The 15539-nt window shown below is 45.0% G+C and overlaps 1 protein-coding gene across 1 annotated transcript in view; it reads left to right on the forward strand.

Moving 5' to 3' along the window:
- Positions 1–3424: 3424 nt before the first annotated feature.
- LOC311307928 (C-myc promoter-binding protein-like) overlaps positions 3425–15539 on the forward strand; it is a 115032-nt gene continuing 102917 nt past the window's right edge. Inside the window, 1 exon segment of the mRNA XM_084436824.1 lies at positions 3425–3565. The gene's annotated coding sequence lies outside the window, so the exon portion shown is untranslated.

The following is a 15539-nucleotide window of genomic DNA, read 5'->3' on the forward strand; positions in this document are numbered from 1 at the left end:
TGGTTCAAGACATGGTCAACTAGTGCTGCGCGAATTTCATTTGATGTGGTCCTCTTCTTCTCTGAGCACGTTCACCTCCTGCTTAGGAAAAATCTTAACTGTAACTGCTGAATGCAATAGGCTGCTGTAATACACGGAAGTAGCCCACGTCACCATGTGGTTCTATGGTGTAATGGTTAGCACTCTGGACTCTGAATCCAGCGATCCGAGTTCAAATCTCGGTAGAACCTATATTTTCGTTCACGCCTGAGCCAAATAAATCCAGTCCGTTTCGAGAATCTGAAAACAATTACAGTATAGAGATAACCTATAATACCTAGAATGTTATCTTCATATAATCTAAATGCATCCATTGGGATACCATGTGGTTCTATGGTGTAATGGTTAGCACTCTGGACTCTGAATCCAGCGATCCGAGTTCAAATCTCGGTAGAACCTGTGTTTTCAATAAAATGTCGGTAGAACCTGTTTTTGATAAAATCTCGGTAGAACCTGTTTTCGCCAAATACGTTTATTTGGTTTATAAAATTTGAAATTAGTTCCATCTGAAATTGTGTCTTCCAGTGATCTCAATACATTAATGGACTATTATACCTAGGCTACTTATACAAATAAATATCATCCAGCATGCTGCAACCCATGCCATAGTTTATGCATTTCAGTTTTGTGAAAAGTTTCTTTTTTAAATGAAATCCATTATTATTAATGCAATAAAATACAATAGCCAATTATTATTGTCCCTTGGATTAGGGGCACGTGAGGGTGGAGCAATATGATGGCCCTTTATACGATCACTGTCTAATTTATCTCATGAACTGAGGAGTATTTTGATAAATTAAGTAAAGTAAGTTAAGTAACCTGCATGCAAACAAGGTTTGAAATAATCTGGAGCGAATTTACAAATTCCGTAAGTGAACCCTTGCATATACAACTGTTAACCACTAGATGACAGAATAGTCCATGTAGACTATTCACTTTCACAGACTAAAAAGTTACTGAGTCACAGTCAGTTGAAATGAAATTATTTGAGCTTTTCTGGCATAATATGTGTGGGCTTTTTATAATATAGGCTACATGCCATTAAAATATTCAAATTTCACAAAAATGCTGTTTCACATAACGTCATAGGCCTAGCCATTTCTAACTATTCCGACTTTCAGTCAAAATAAAAATGAAAAAGCCTTGAGGAAAGATAACGGCAAATAAGAATAATGTGTGTATTCTCTGTATGAGTTAAATTTTAGGCTACATTATTCATAAATTCCATCGGATTCAATAGGCTACACTATTGAACCACATTAGGAATTTAGGCATTCCTGACAAAATGTGAAAGGTGATGCACTTGTCATAGTGGGATAGTAGCCTAGGCTATGGACCCGCACCCTTCTTAGGTGAAAACCCTGTGGTGGTGGTAGTGCTGGTAAAAACCCTGTGGTGGTGGTAGTGCTGGTAAAAACCCTGTGGTGGTGGTAGTGCTGGTGAAAACCCTGTGGTGGTGGTAGTGCTGGTAAAAACCCTGTGGTGGTGGTAGTGCTGGTGAAAATCCTGTGGTGGTGGTAGTGCTGGTGAAAACCCTGTGGTGGTGGTAGTGCTGGTGAAAACCCTGTGGTGGTGGTAGTGCTGGTGAAAACCCTGTGCTGGTGAAAACCCTGTGGTGGTGGTAGTGCTGGTGAAAACCCTGTGGTGGTGGTAGTGCTGGTGAAAACCCTGTGGTGGTGGTAGTGCTGGTGAAAACCCTGTGCTGGTGAAAACCCTGTGGTGGTGGTAGTGCTGGTGAAAACCCTGTGGTGGTGGTAGTGCTGGTGAAAACCCTGTGGTGGTGGTAGTGCTGGTGAAAACCCTGTGCTGGTGAAAACCCTGTGGTGGTGGTCGTGCTGGTGAAAACCCTGTGGTGGTGGTAGTGCTGGTGAAAACCCTGTGGTGGTGGTCGTGCTGGTGAAAACCCTGTGGTGGTGGTCGTGCTGGTGAAAACCCTGTGCTGGTGAAAACCCTGTGGTGGTGGTAGTGCTGGTGAAAACCCTGTGGTGGTGGTAGTGCTGGTGAAAACCCTGTGGTGGTGGTCGTGCTGGTGAAAACCCTGTGGTGGTGGTAGTGCTGGTGAAAACCCTGTGGTGGTGGTCGTGCTGGTGAAAACCCTGTGGTGGTGGTCGTGCTGGTGAAAACCCTGTGGTGGTGGTCGTGCTGGTGAAAACCCTGTGGTGGTGGTAGTGCTGGTGAAAACCCTGTGGTGGTGGTAGTGCTGGTGAAAACCCTGTGGTGGTGGTCGTGCTGGTGAAAACCCTGTGGTGGTGGTAGTGCTGGTGAAAACCATACGCGCAGTTTGACTTTTTGATCAGGGGGGGCAGTCAGTCCCAGCCCCCCCCCCATCAAATAGGGATTATAGTGGTATAAATACGAGCCCTGCACGGACATTGGAATGCGCATATTCTGTTACAGCTGCATGATTGACCCACAACATTTAAAAACATAGTGCTTATTATTTCCAATATCCACGTTTCGTTCAACTGCGCCTCCGCTGCGCCGTCCATTAGCACAGACATTTGGAATTCGTTTCAATATAGCCTAGGCCTACTTCAAACAATATTTTCCAATAAATTCTTCCAAAAACTAAAACGGAATGTATGCTACGCCTTTCATGCTTCAATGTCGGGATGTGTCATTATAAACAGCGTAGAATCCAGCAATTGCCTCTTCACATGTAGCCTATCTGCATTTATATCAAAGAATAATCACCAAAAGAATAATAGTGCGTGCATAATCAATTTGACAACTGGACAATGGATACGTTGCACAGATGTGCAGTATCCAACAGTTCGTTCATGGCTAGCAATGGTAGGCCTACAGTTATGGGATTAGCTCATGTTTGGGTTGCTGTCAAAGCTGCCACTCTTATGTTGCTATAGCCGAAATTATCAGAACAATATGAACATTCAGTTGAAAGTTTTCCATCCACCCATAACTGGATGAGGAATCAGCACAATCAATTCTCACGCAAGCAGAAGCCGTTCAGTGCATTTCTCTGATCCGGTCTCTATAATACATGTTTTGGACGCGTTGCAGACAGTTTGCGCATCTGGCCACCAGGGGGGGCAGTGCCCCCCCTTGCCCCAGCCAATCTGCGCGCCTGGTGAAAACCCTGTGGTGGTGGTCGTGCTGGTGAAAACCCTGTGCTGGTGAAAACCCTGTGGTGGTGGTCGTGCTGGTGAAAACCCTGTGCTGGTGAAAACCCTGTGGTGGTGGTCGTGCTGGTGAAAACCCTGTGCTGGTGAAAACCCTGTGGTGGTGGTAGTGCTGGTGAAAACCCTGTGCTGGTGGTCGTGCTGGTGATGATGATGCTGTTGGAAACAGCCACGCGAGATCAGAGATGTAGTACCGCGGACGGACTCCCCATCACAGCCAAAATGGCGGAAGACAGTGTCGGGTCGGCAGTATGAGGAGAGCTTGACAGAAATATTGTATTTTAAGCAGCTGCGGCTTGATATAATATTTACAATATTGTAATGAAAGTGTTTTTTGATGAACCCCAGCCAAAGTTGTGCGACGACTCAGCACGTTTCCAAGAGGTGTAAGTATGAATGATAAACCGTTATTTCGCTGGGATTTGCAGATTGACTGGGACTGAGTTTTAGTGCTCGCGTTTGTCTCGAAAAGCCATAGATGACAGCAAGGGTTATCGTTGTTCATTCTTATAAAGGAAGATAGTTTTTGTTATTATAATATCATACTATATGTTAACTAAGTTGTCATTAGCACTAAATATATTTATCAACGAATGACTGTTGTTTAGTGCTATCCTTGGCTAGCTAGCTGATCATAGTGGCATATGGTTTGACCTATATGTTCTGCGCTGCTCTGTCTAGTTTCTTTGCGGAGGGAATATCGCTCACTTTTGTTTACCTGACTAATTAATCAGCAACTTAAACTAATCAGCACCCATTTAATCAATCAAACAACCAATCAGCACATAGGCTAGCAGCTGTGACGCCAGAGATGTGGATAGAAACCGGTCAGAAGTCCTCGCGCAACACGCTGCAGCTCGGTGGCCGAAATTGCCTCGAAGTGAAGAATCGCCTGATTGAAGTTCTCCACATTTCAGTCTCCAATTTTCAGAACGCATTAACATTTTGTACAGTTATCAGTAGCATATACTAGAATAGATTATATTGTTCATCCGAATATGTAGCCTAACTTTGATTCTAAAGTAACTAGGCTACTATGAAACATGTGAAGCACAGACACAGAATGAACTGAGCTTTGGAGTGTTTTAGTGGTGAGTGACACAGCAGGACAGGCAAGTCTGGTCAAATCATATATCATTCACTGACAGCCCTGTGATTTTAAAATCTTCTCTGTGACTTCACCAACAAACTGAAGAAGCCTTCCTTGCACTTCAAACTGCAATACTGTAGTTACTTTATCTAGCCTGGCCTGTATGAAACGCAAACATTATTTCCATGATCTCAAGCTTCACATGCGGCTGTTACTTATTTACACACTGTAGTAGGCCTATGCTACTTTACAAGTTCATACACTTTTGAACTTAAGAGATGGCAACTGGGGTGAGCTGGCATCTGCCACCCCCTAGAACCTCCAGTGCTCCCCACAATGGGATGTTAAAGACTAAAGAGATCACAGAAAAAAAAACACAAACATGAGCAGAACACAAAGAACCTGCTCTAGTCCTGCCTTTGGACAGCATGTCAGGTGTTCCGGTCAGAAGCAGCGTTACTATAGCAGTGAAGGAAAGATAAAAAAGCAGACAGTGTCTGCTGAGCTCTGATTGAGCACACCAGGTACTTCCAATACGCCCTGCTTCACCCCGGCCCAGCAGGTTGACATGACATCCAACCAAATACCAAGACCAATCCAGTTCTTATTGCACCACAGAGGCAGCAATGCTAGTCTTCAAAGGCACACACCCAAATAATAAAGGCCTCACCTTAGGAGTGGGATGGGAAATGTTGAACCAGACTTGATGAAAGTGGATCAGTTGGAGTTAAGCAGGCACAGCTTGCATAGTTTAGGGGAATTGAATCTCCTAAAACATCAATTAGGCTACCTGTAGTTTTGAGAATGTTTATTTACAGAATACAAAAGGGCAGGATGTCTCTTCTGCTAGTGGATGGGTGGCTGGATTTAGACACTCTGTGTAGGAAGCTGTGTTTGGGTGGGCTGTGGTCTCAGGATCGAGGTAGTAGCACTTAGCCACTGAATTGAGGGTGTGATGCCATTAGGCAAGGAGCAGATCTGAAACAGAGATGTTCTTTGTATTAAGCACAATGCATGATCTTATCGCCCAGGCCTAGCTTTCTGTGGTTATTTTCTTTGTGTAGGTTATCCAATTCTCCCTGATACAGAACATTCAAATAATGAAGGTCACTAGATTTGCCTTCATAGTGATTGGTCTGTGTTTAGACTGAAAAGAGAAGCATAAATAGCCATGCCAATTTCTGGAAACTGGCCATGATCATTATGTCATCATCATTATGTGCGCCTTGATTTGATTCCCCGTAATTAAAAATGTATTACAACTAGATATTCGTCTAGATAATTGTGGATTCAGTTATGGTGTCACAGACACCCAAAAGGTAGCCTACATGTTACTAATAAACGGCTGATCATCCCCCCTCTGTTCACCTCTGTTTCTCTGAAAGGAAGCTTAGGAGAAAACAATTGGCTGACCAGTTGAATGTCAGAATCAAAGCTCACACACTCTCAAGCAAGAGAGCTGGGAATGAAAAGGTTAAACAGGGAACGGAATGCTGACATTTGGCTGCCTTGATGACACATAAGCTCTCTGAAGAAAGGTCTTAAGGGAATTGAGGATGCTGTTTCCTGGCGATATGCAGTGATTCCCTCAGGGCCAGTGGCCATGCTATGTTGCCATACTCCACTGCCTTGATACTCGGATGAAACTGGGCAATTCCATGTAAATGTCAACCTCATCATGAAAAAATAAAGTTATACTATACATAACAAAATCACTTTAAAATATATCATCAAGGTCTATATTTTGGTGTACTGAATTCATCTGTCCAGATCATTTAAGAAATTGCATATTTCCACCCATTACAACAGGTATCAGAGTAATTAAAAAATAACATTTTCAGTTAACCTAATTGTATGAGTTGTTGAAAGGGCATAAGGGCCTATTTTTTCCACTCACACGGGTTCCACAGCCTCTCATGTGGAGATAAGGGGCTTGCAATGCAATATGTATAATATTGGGTCATTTGAGTTCATCCCTTTAACGTTTGAGCCATGTCAAGATGACGCGCTTTTACAGGACAGCCAATGTCACGTCCGTAACGTTTTTCAGCAAAAGTCTTTATAAAAAATACATTTTACATGCAATAGTGCCCAAACTTTCTGTGCAAAGCTAACTTTCACTGATGTCATATATGCATCATATAGTTGTTCTAATCTCTTTCTAAATGTGTATTTTCCGCGTTACGGATGTGACCGTTATGGACGTGACATAAACCCATGGATGTATTAATAGAACATAAACCCCAACATTGCTGAGCGCAGCTTTCCCGTTAGAATCGCAGTCGAGTCCTGTTATAGCTTATTACACATTCTGGCTGGCATGCAGTCTCGACATCAGTTAAGTAAATTATTATGATTTATTTCAAGTGAATGTCAAATTTGAGATCATTGTCTATAGCATTTGTTAGAAGAAATGTTACATTTAAGAATTCCCACCGCGATGTCCATGAAGCATTTAGAGAAGCTCCCGTTTACCAAAATGAAGGCTACGATTCAATGAATGAATCGAGCCTGAAATGGCTACGATTATAAGGTCCATTGCATTGTTAAAACCAGGCCAGATCCAGCCTGGCTTATGTGCGTGGCTGGCTTGTTTCTGTTCAGGACTGGTCGAACGGAACTGAAGCTAGTCATGCCACTGAAATAGCTGTGAATTGAAATGACATGAAATAATGTCTGATAAATTAAGATAGGTCTTGTCGCCTGGACACATCAGTTCACATGCTTCCAATGCTAATCCAGCACAATAAGGGCAGGATAGCCAATAAGCTCATGAAATCGCAACAACTAGCAGCAGCTTCCATAACATTAATGGTAGCGGTCAGTAGGGCTGTCACGGTGAAGAAATTTCCCCAGCGATACAAAAGGGTGGCTTTCAAAGGGTGGCTTTTTATGCGGTATTATTGCGCTTTTTTTTTTTCTTCCCCCCTGTGCTTTATAAATGAGATTTTTATAGTGTGTGTACTGTAGCCTACCTCTTATTTGTTTCAATACATTTTTACCAAACGAAAACATCGGCTACATTAAATAAATACTGTAGCAGTCAATCGGAATTTCATTACAGGAATGCAATGGTGCCCTATAACACAAACAGGCAATACACAGAATACAAATTTAATAATAAAGCAAAATATATAGGCTATAAAACAAATATGCTTCTTTTATGAAATGGTTACCAAAGAAAGACAAGATAAACTGTAAATTAAAGTAGGCTCTAAAAAATAGGAGAATCCTAACCATTTAGCCTATAATTAAACAATAGCCTAACAATAATACAATGAAAGACTTCTCTAAAGCACAACTTAACTTGTTTGGTAGAGTGTAGGCCTACATGAGAAGGCACTGGCTATACTGACAGGGGTTTTCATGTCCTTGTTACACTGAAGGATCACCAACATATTTACTTTGTGTGGTTTCAGCGAGGATCGGAGTGGGGTAACAATGTTACCGGCAGCACTAAAAACTCTCTCTGAAGATGTGCTTGTTGCACAAATGCACATATACTTGCGTGCGACTTTAGAGAGCAGGGGAAATCTAGCTTTGTTTTCGTGCCACCAGGCGAGGGGGATCCCCGTTGGGGTTGATGGGCTCCTCCTGCAGGTAATGTGTGAGTTCTTTGTCTGCTCAAGCTCTCTTGGGAATGCGCACAGGGGTGGTTGCACGTGACTTCAGCATGTCTCCAAGTGTCCTCCTCCTCTTTGCTGCAGGTGGCTCCTCTTGTGCCTCTTCCTCTCCAAGCGCTTTTATTACTATTATTTACATTTATGGGCCTGAGCCCAATTAAAACCTGACATTTCTTTCTAAATTGGCTGTTTATAAGTAACTCATTCATTCCGAGTTGTTTGGATGACAGAGCTATGCTACGTGCTAGATCTTCTTCCATATAGCCTTCTTCTCGCAATGGACTCCAAAGTGTAGTAGGCCTACCTGCAGGTGCCATAGAAGGCATGCGAAAACCACTACATTTCAAATAGTAGGCTAACCTTTGATTCACTGGTGATAAAAATCATAATTGACAAAAGGAATTAACAATCAGACTTCTGAAATACGTTATGAACCTAAATCTGTTCAGAATTATTACGCACGGAATCATAAATACCTCAACATGGATTGGAAGCGAAATTGCGTCTATTGGGCAAAAAAACAATATGCGTGTCCCATTTATTTTGTCACTTATCTACACAGCCTACTGACAAGTGTTAGGCCTGATTGTAAATACATGATTCGGAAATTGATTTACAAATGGAAATAAATGCTTTGGAAATTGATTAACAAATTTCGAATATCTGACTCAACTCCGTGTAATGCTGAAGACACGGCCTGTCGGAATGGTGTGTTTGTTTAGGGTAGGCTTAGTGAGAAAAAAGTAAGTCCATACCTGATATTTATTTGACAGCTCTAATGGGAAAAGCCTCATGAAACATAAGAACAAAATGAAAAAAACGTTAGTTACCGCGGTTGATGCGGTCGTCTGAGGAGTAGCGCGTTTTGTTTCACAGTACCGTGGTCGTGCAATATTGTGGTAACGCGACAGCCCTAGCGGCCAGTGGCTAAAGCAGTTACACTGATGATTCCTGTAACGTTAGCTATTTTGCTGCAATTGGTTGAACTTATGTTTCTGGACAAAGGTAAGAGATAAAAAGATTGGAGTGAAAAGATGAACGTGTGGAGGTTTGGGGTATAGTCCCATAAAGTCATCCCCACCAGGGCCTTGAACCCCCGTCTCCCGGGTGGGAGTCCTATGCTTTCACCGCTACTCTACTTGTGCAGTGGAGATCGGCAGGTTGATTTTGGTGTCCTTCTTTATTTTGGTGTGCAGGGACTACTGCCTCTTGTGGTGCCAACAGAGAAATGCAGGTCAACATTGACCGGAGGGAGGGAGGGATAACCAGACAAACGCTATTCTAGGTGTGCTGGCTTACAGCCATGCACAAAAACACACTGCCTCTTGTGGTAGCAACACAGAACTGCAGGTCAAGAACCCGACGGAGGGAGTGACAACCGGACATTTGCTATCTTTGGTGCGTCGCCACGCACAACAATGCATTTAGACACAATCCCCTCAATAGCCTACTATTTTGGCGGCCATCTTGAAAATCTTCAGAGCCATTTAAAATGGTTTTCTTCATGTCAAAACTGACATTTAGAGTCACTTTAGGTGTCAATAAAAGTGCTGTGATAGTTTGATGGTTGATTTCCCAAAGTGTTTCTATGTGCATTTCAGATGCGGCACATCCATAACGGCATAACGTCACATCCATAACGCTGTTTATTCCTCATAAAATTCTAAATAAATTATTAAATATTTTAAATCCTGCTATTTTCATGTTCAGCCAAGACTCCTTCATCATGTGGATATCAACATTTCTGCATTAGACTTAAAAGTTCAGAGTTTTTAAAAAAAGTATAGTGTCCAGAAAACGACCGTCTTTTTTTGTCACATCCATAACGCATGCCTTTTTGTCATTTTTTTTAGACTTAAAAATATTTTTGAATTTTTATTTTTTTACCATCTGTTCTCCCCATTGTGTGGTCTGAGAATATGCATTACAAATGTAAATGTTCTAAAAACTTTAGTTTTACTGAGACATTTTGGTTGTCATTTTGAGTGCGGATGTCACATCCATAACGCTGGAATTGCCCAACTGCCACATCTGGCAAACCTGCTTTTCATTTACCGCCTGGCCAATGTATTTCTTCCTGGCGGCTCTTCCTAACCTGTGGGCAGCCTCTGGGAAGGGCAGGGCCCTCCCTTAGTTTGACTGGCTGTGGACAGGGAGGGAATGCTTCAGAATGGAGCTAGCAAGTATCCTTTTACCATGCAGGACTGATTCTAGCTCTGCAATACTGTAAAATGCCTGTGTTATGGAGATATTTTTGTTGCGAGTGTGCTTTTACAATGTCTCTTAGCAGCATAGTCAGAGTCAAAAATCCCAAATTACAAAAGCCTAGAAGAAAGAGCAACGTAAGGTTCTGGAAGATGCTATTTTCAGGGGCTGTGTTTGTCTCAGAGCCCCAGAAACTAAGCTATCTTGTTGTTCCTTATGTATTGACATTAATTTAACCAAGGACAATAACAATAGTAAAAACCCGAAAAATATTAACGAAGTGAAGAAAGGGTGAAGTGAAAAAGCCAGCAGAAATGTTCAAATGCTGGGCCCTTGCAACATTTTGGACTTGTGATGTAAGTCAACTAGCAGTTCATTGTCAGGGCATGGACTGTGGGTGGTGATAGAGTGGGGTAAGTTAAATCAATTGTTCTACACACATTTCAAAATCTTCAGACATGTACATGCTCAGGGGAACGGCTGCTTCATGTAATCTGCGTCACAATCGCGAGATGTTTGGCAAACATGCAACGACAAGTTGGTAAGGAGGTACTACGGTCACAACCGGGACGGTGTTTTGTTTATTATGGAGCCAGTGAAGGATGAACTTACATCTCTAAGAAACAACAACAAGAAGCGATCCCTCAATACCGGAGATGATGTGTCCAGATGGTGCCAATTTACCCTCCAAGAGTTGCAAAAACTCCCAGCATCATTAAGGCTTATTTCATTCCTTCCATGGTGGAGATGTACTATTTTAGGCGCCGTTTCTGATTAATTTGCATGTTGTTGAGGAACTAGGGCTTTTAAGTCTTCTGACCAATGGCAGCGTTGTTAGCCTCCATCTCAGTCAGATCAGGAATGCTTACACAGCTGCTTGCTGCAACAAGTGGAGCAACTCTAGTGGAGTTCCTGTCAGAAGACCAGCGTCTATCCCAAGTCAGGAATGGGGATGGAATTCTGACATTATCAATTGAGAATGTTCTCCCCCAGGTTCCTCTTTCCCTCCAGAGAGCATGCTACGTGCCTGGCCTGTTCCTGGCATGTTCCTGGCCTGTTCCTGGCGCCCAACCTGCTGGACAAAAGGCAGATGTTTGGTGTTGGAAGCTCATGTTTATGTTCCTCAGTTCTTCATTCCTCCTGCAGCCCCTCTGCTCTTGCCTCAGTGTCCACCCCTGTGTCCCTCTCTGTGCTGGACACCCACACCTCAGCGTCCACCCCTGTGTCCCTCTCTGTGCTGGACACCCACACCTCAGCGTCCACCCCTGTGTCCCTCTCTGTGCTGGACACCCACACCTCAGCGTCCACCCCTGTGTCCCTCTCTGTGCTGGACACCCACACCTCAGCGTCCCCCCCTGTGTCCCTCTCTGTGCTGGACACACACACCTCAGCGTCCACCCCGCTGTGTCCCTCTCTGCGCTGGACACCTCAGCGTCGAACCCGCTGTGTCCACCTCGGCGCTGGACACCCACACTGTTGACTATCATCAGGGGTGCTCAGAGGCTGGAGCCAGAGCTCTTTCTGTTGGCTTCCCTTAGTCTTGGCAGCCCTTGGCGTTGGACAGCTGGAGGATGTTGCTTTATCATGTTTTCTTAACACCCCCCCCCTCCCGGCCATAGACTGCAGGGCTGTTGTTGGGTCTGGCCCCCATTATGAACTCCTCCTCACTCTGACCCAGGCTCCTCACGCAGGAGGAGTTTGGGGGATGTTGAGTGTAGTGCAGCCAACTGTTCAGTGGCTCATCTTGAAAAGGGGTTCTGACTGAAATATATATTAAATGAAACGATATATATTTTATGTGTGGGAGTATCCTTTCACCCCTTTGAACTGGAGACTATGTTCCTGAAAGCAGCCAAGAGTTAGAAGTGTTTGTGTGTTTGTGTGTGTGTGTGTGTGTGTGCGTGTGTGCGTGCGTGCGTGCGTTACCCCTACCTTTTCAGTTGCTCTGTCATAACTAGTTCAGCCAGGAACACTCAAATTAATGTCGTATTCATTTACTAAAACAACATCATTTAGCCTTGGTGTTGGTGGCTCTGCTCAAGTGGGTGGGCTTCCTCCTGCCTGAGGGGGTGCATACACTAGCATGACTAATGCAGATCGGGACCACTATAATGAACAATCACCTGGAGAGACATGCAATGCAGTACGGAACAGAACGAGTGACGGACTGGCAAAAAACAGTAGTAGCACCAACAGCATATCAACACAGAAGAACAGTGTGTGCGTGGGCATGTGTGTGCATGAGTGTGTGTGCATGTGGTTTAAATAGCCACCATATGAGCTAGCAGTGTCTATGTATGTGACTGGAGCCATGCAATGTAGGTTAATTGTGGCTGGTCACAGCAAATTGTGCCAAGTCTCTAAGCCTATAGTCAAGCTCTGATCTAATGTAGTCTATGCACTGCTGGCCTATTATTACTCTGGTGCTGGAATTTTATTTAGCAGTCATGAATCATGAGGTATGCCAGCTTATCCATACTGTACTATACATATTCAGGTCATGTAACTGTGCTGTTTTAAAACCAATGGGCTTCAAATACATTGGGAAAACCCTGTCTCAGGGCATGGAGAGTGCTGCTCCTCCTCTGTCAGACCAAGGTGGTAAATAATTCAGTCCAGTATAAATATTCCCTGTCGTGCCCCAGGCCCCAGGACTGCTGCGTGGGACTTCTGGGCTCTTATCAAAGGTGTGTGGCAGACAGATTGTTAGCTCTGTCTGCAGGTGCCCGTTTTCGAAGGAATTTGAGAGGACAACTCTCCCAAGTCAGGGTGTTTTTATCCCCCAAGATAGACAGAGACTTTATCCAGGTATGGCAAAAGGAAGTAGGGCAGCCAAGAATGGAGCATCCATCTGAGCTACATAGCCTACGCGCTGCTGTCTGCCTGTCTGTCTGTCTGTCTGTCTGTCTGCCTGTCTGCAAGCGTTGTCAAGGAGATGGCCCACACAAGCGCGAGTACAACCTGTTAGTCAGAGGCGCTGCCCTGACTGACTGACTGACTGACTGACTGGCTGGCTGACTGGCTGACTGACTGACTGACTGACTGGCTGACTGGCTGACTGGCTGACTGGCTGACTGACTGACTGGCTGTCTGACTGACTGACTGACTGACTGACTGACTGGCTGTCTGTCTGACTGACTGACTGACTGACTGGCTGACTGACTGACTGTGACTGACTGACTGACTGACTGACTGACTGACTGACTGACTGACTGACTGACTGGCTGACTGACTGGCTGACTGACTGGCTGACTGACTGACTGACTGGCTGACTGTCTGACTGACTGTGACTGGCTGACAGACTGTGACTGACTGACTGACTGACTGACTGACTGACTGACTGACTGACTGACTGACTGTGACTGACTGACTGACTGACTGACTGACTGACTGACTCACTGACTGACTGACTGACTGACTGACTCACTGACTGGCTGACTGGCTGTCTGACTGACTGACTGACTGACTGACTGACTGACTGGCTGACTGACTGACTGACTGACTGACTGGCTGACTGGCTGACTGGCTGACTGACTGACTGACTGACTGACTGGCTGACTGACTGGCTGGCTGACTGACTGACTGACTGACTGACTGACTGGCTGACTGGCTGACTGACTGACTGACTGACTGACTGGCTGACTGACTGACTGGCTGACTGGCTGACTGGCTGACTGACTGACTGACTGACTGACTGACTGACGGAGCGACCGTCTGATGATTTAGAGCAGTTAGGCATCAGTGAGCATCAAACATTATTTTTTATGAAATAAAACATTCTCTTTATATGATTCTCAAAATCTAAAGGGGTATTTAACATAAAAATGCTGTTTCGGTATACTTTTCAGTACATTTCACTATTTTGTTATTTTCACTCTATAAAAGTCACCAGAATACAGGTGGAGGACCCCCACACCCCCCAGAGTAAACCTGGTTACTTAATGGGCATCATCTGCGTTGTGATTGCTCTGGTTGCTCTGCCAATCAAATGTATCCAGAAAAAGAAATTAAAATGTTGCTGGCCACATTGCCCATAAAATTGCTCTGAGTATTACAGTATAATGGCCTTTAGATGCAGTTGTAGCTTGTTATTGGTCCATATGCATAATGCATTTTGACAGAATGCAATTTAAGCTACACGATTCCCTTATATTATATTTTGTCAAAGTGTAGGCCTATATCTTGTATGTTTTTGGTTGCCATCATACTAGTTCCTACAATGTTAAGATTGGAATTTTCCCCACTCCTCCAGACCTTAGTGATGCATGAAATGCCTCTCTCCCACCTGGACAGGTAGGCCCACTGGAGCGTGTGATCAGAGGTACAAGCTCTGATCTCTCCTCGCCAAGCAACTGACGATGCATTTTTCTTTTTGTCTCCAGCGTTGCCATGGTGACGTCCACAGGAGACATCACTACAGATGTAGGGGACACTTGGGTTACGTTCCGGCGGCGTGAGGGGGGGAACTGATTGGGGGATGTGCCCTATCCTTATGTAATGTGTGTCACAGTGCGGGTGGGGTTTTTGCGCTGTATTTTTAGCAGGCTGACAGCATGAGCAGGATGAGTGTCATTCTCTGGCCCAGCTCTGGTCTCTGAGGTCTAAAAGAGGAGGTATGGTCCACACAGGACCAGCGCCCTAGACAAGGCTACTCCCCTGCCCCCCCACAGGACCAGCCCCTAGACCCCTACCCCCACACAGGACCAGGCCCTAGACCCCTACCCCCACACAGGACCAGGCCCTAGACCCCTACCCCCACACAGGACCAGCCCTAGACCCCTACCCCCACACAGGACCAGGCCCTAGACCCCTACCCCCACACAGGACCAGGCCCTAGACCCCTACCCCCACACAAGACCAGGCCCTAGACCCCTACCCCCACACAGGACCAGGCCCTAGACCCCTACCCCCACACAGGACCAGGCCCTAGACCCCTACCCCCACACAGGACCAGGCCCTAGACCCCTACCCCCACACAGGACCAGCGCCCTAGACAAGGCTACTCCCCTGCCCCCACACAGGACCAGCCCCTAGACCCCTACCCCCACACAGGACCAGGCCCTAGACCCCTACCCCCACACAGGACCAGGCCCTAGACCCCTACCCCCACACAGGACCAGGCCCTAGACCCCTACCCCCACACAGGACCAGGCCCTAGACAAGGCTACTCTCCTGCCCCAGCAGAGAGCTAAAGTAGCCCAAGGCCCACCCCTTTGCATCTATCTGCGTTGCAGATGTTTTCACATGCTTCATATTGAGCATGAAAAGCTTCATACTGGCAAGTGAGATGTAGAGAGACTTGCATACTAGACTAGTGAGTTGCATGAAAGTTAAGACAAGTATTTTGACTATATGCAAAATAATTCACAGTCATTAAAAAGGTAGGCTTGTCTTTTGCAGCACGCGAGCAAACAGTCATGGGTTTGATAAATATACTAGGTA

Source organism: Borostomias antarcticus (assembly GCF_949987555.1).
Source record: "Borostomias antarcticus genome assembly, chromosome: 4".
NCBI lineage: Eukaryota > Metazoa > Chordata > Actinopteri > Stomiiformes > Stomiidae > Borostomias > Borostomias antarcticus.